Genomic DNA, 3,808 nt, shown 5'->3' with positions numbered 1-3,808 from the left:
TATATAGATATAAATATATAAATTTATAATATTAACTAATATTCATATTATATTAATCACTAAAATGAAAGACATTAACCACTTTAAAATACTGCAATTTAGTGGTTAAAAAATACTGATTAATATCGTATATTTTAGTGGTTAATAAGATATATGTGTGAAAAAGTTATTAATGCAATGTATTTTAATAACTAATGAATTATTCAAAATGGCTAATGAAGTATTTAAGATGGTTAATGTATTTTAATTAGATGTATGTTGTATTAAAAAAAAAAATTTTTTATTTATTTTTCAATTTATTTTTCAAATTTTAAAAGAAAAAAAACATTATTTGCCAATGTTGTTGGCCTAATTTCCAATTTATGTGTTTAATTAATATTTCCTCAGTCACTATTATAAGAAAAAAATAAATACTTTTACACTTATTAAGAAAATTAGCTTAATACAATTAATTTTTTAGATTTTATATAAAATATAATTTAAATTTACTAAATTGTTCACTTGAATATTTCACGTTAAACTACCACATTTAACTAAACTTTTAAATAACTAAATTATCTTTTATTTTGTGTGTATATTTATGTCGACTATTATTCAAAGACTAAATATTTATAAAAAAAAAACACATAATAGATGTAAAAGTATTGTACAATGTCAACTAATATATTATAATATCATTTAATGATAATGCTAAGTGAATAAAAGTTTATTTAAAATTTATATTAAGTTTAATTATAAATTTAAAACCTAATATTATATATAGCAGATAACTTATCCGTACAATATACGGATTACACTACTAATTAAATTTTAAAGTAAGAGTATATTAAATATACTATCCTTAAATGCGTTAAAAATAATTAATTTTTATTTAAATAGTGATCAATATTTAATACTATTTTTTTTTTACTTATAATAATAGTTACCGAATGAATTACGTACTCACTAATATATTATGTATAAGAATGCATGATAGGACCAAATTTCTTTCATGTCTTTAAAAAGCACAATATTCAGCGAAATACTAGAATTTCGTTGCTAAGAAGGTATGAATAAAGGGAAGATAAATAAAATGATAAAACAATTAAAAGAAAAAAGAGTCAAAAAGTAAATGTTGGAACCGCAGATTTTCCACATGACAATTAATTAACAATTTAGAGCCACACAAAGAAAACAAATCATATCTGAAAGGATCTTGTGCTAGAAGTCGGCGAAGTTAATTACATCATTTCACGGATCAAGTTTTGTCAATTAACTAACAGTAGTGTACATCATTGCATGTGATTTGCTCACAAAAGGAATATGCAAAACAATGTCATTGTAATTAACTTCATTGATGACCAAGATACATTGCATATTTGTCAATAAGTTGCTTTGTTGTTTTAAAATTATTATTTGTAATAACTTTATTAAAATTTTGATTTTTTGCTTATGGAAAGGAAAAGTCTTTGTTTCTCTCTAAACCTCTCTTGGGTGTCTTCATCATAAAATTGGAAAAATTAGAACCACAGATTTAGGTTTGATCCTGTTACTGCCAGCTCCAACATGTCATTCTGCGTGTAATAACTGAAAATGCTTGATAAGAAGATTCTTTTAATGTGGTTGTTAGAGTAGCCATGTACTGCATTTCATAATTAAATGTATATTTTATCCTTTTTTGTTGGAGTATTTAATATTCTGTACCTGCTAATCATTGCTTCCATGTCACATTTTATTGGTAGTCTACATTTTACTTCTATTTTAACTTACTTGTGCAAATGCTGCTTTTAAGGAAATGCCACTTGGAAATTCTTAAAATGAATTTCATGGAAAACTTGGACTAGAAACACTTGAAGTTGTGTAAATAAAACTAGAATAATGATTCACATGCATTCATTATTTTTTTTTATATTTATTCAACATTTCATATTGTTTATTTATCTCATTATATCATATCACTAATATATCACATCTATTAAGTCGTTCTCTCTATATTTTTTTTTCTTTTGCAAGTTGTCAATAGGGTGTTTTACTGTTTATTAATTTGTAATCCAAGTTGTTAGATTGAGTTCTAAGATGAGAATCTTCATGCTCATATCATTGTCTTGTATTAGTTGTAACTTATACATCAATGTATTATTGAACATTACGTCTATGTATGTTGAAAACCCAAATTCAATATCAAAGTTGCACTGTATTTGATATTTCAATAACAACTTGGAAATTATGTTGACTAGTAGTATACTCTGTCATACAAATTAGGAAAACAAAAATTACCTATTAAACTGTTTTTGGTTGAAAATGAAACACAATTGTCAAATGATTCTTCAGAAATGTGAATATATATTATTCTTTCAATCCAAAAAAAATTGTGTTACCAATCAAATCACATGATGATATTATTCCTTCATTTTACCACATGCCAAGATTTGAATGTTCACTTAACAGAAAACAGTTGCTAATAAATAGGGAAAAGGTTGGAGATATATTTAATACAATTTCAGTTGATTACATGGCCTATATGTGGCTATGAGACCATGATCTACCAGACATATTAATTACTTTTGTCCATAAAAATGAGCAATCTTACAACTATTTTTAGACCATATACATGTACGTTTATAAGTTCCGTTTGGACATGTTTAAGCATGTCTCAGCCATGACCTGGAATCAGACCCAGGTTTGGATACAATATATTGCACATAAATGTTTTTTTCATCATATGTAGGTTAAGATGAAATTATCTTCTCGGTCCTCCCTTTTTATTGGAATTCAATTATTTATTTATTGTTGGTATTCAAATAAATAAATAAATAGTATATATGTGCCACCAAAGCAACAATAAAATCAACTTTTTCTTTATTGTTGGTATTCAAATAATATAATATCAATATGTCAAACTTGCCAATCTGAATACTTCCCCTTCCACATTTAGGCCCATAAATATAGTGATACAGTGCATCAACGTAAAGTTTCTTCTCTCACCCCACTATGTTTTCAAAAGCTCCCAATTAACATGTTTGGATTAGTCAATCCAAAGAGCATTGAGCCAATGTGTGCAGCAGCGCATACACCAAATAAATTTTGGGAGCAACTAAACATGGGCCTGGAGCCTTTGGGCTTGACCTCCCAAGCTTGATGAACACTACCATTGCCATTGGGAAGTCTTGCCATGGAACTTTCCATGTAGAAAAAGAAATTGGAAAAAAACTGTTTCTGTCAGAAGTATACTTCTAGAGGGTAAAAAACTGTGTTCTTCGAAAGTAAGTACATGCGAGGATGGAAAAAGAAGCTCTCAAAAAGAATTCATTTGCCATGATATCAGTTCAAAGAGGTTTCTTAATATATATCTGGTTGATTTTCTTTGAAGAAACTAATCAAAATTTGATAACCTTCACATTCAATTGATGGTGCACATGAGTTCAAAAAACCTTATCAGAGTTGGGCTAATTGTCAGTGTACTGAGAGTTACTTGGCACATGCAATAAGCAAAGTCTCAAAATTCTGTCAACTAGTATCTACTTTCACCCTCATATATACTGGCTTTCAGAGTTCATATTCATAATTCTGTTAAATATTTATAGATGTGGAAAGAAAAGAGGGTGTAGTGTAGCTGCAATGGGAATAGCAGGCTCTTTTTCTTCTGTTGTGCTTTTTATTTTGGAATTTTTTGTGGCATCCTTGATTACGCTTTGTAATAAAAACTTAGTAATACATAACAATGAGCAATTTTCATGTATCTTCGCATATTATTCCTTCTTATCCATACATCACATCTCTCATTTTATCTCTTCTATATATTTTTCATTTCTCATTGCAAGTCTCTTCC

Source organism: Cicer arietinum, chromosome 6 (genome assembly GCF_000331145.2).
Source record: "Cicer arietinum cultivar CDC Frontier isolate Library 1 chromosome 6, Cicar.CDCFrontier_v2.0, whole genome shotgun sequence".
Taxonomy (NCBI): domain Eukaryota; kingdom Viridiplantae; phylum Streptophyta; class Magnoliopsida; order Fabales; family Fabaceae; genus Cicer; species Cicer arietinum.
The sequence above is the reverse complement of the archived record's forward strand: the minus strand, read 5'-3'. Positions refer to the sequence as shown.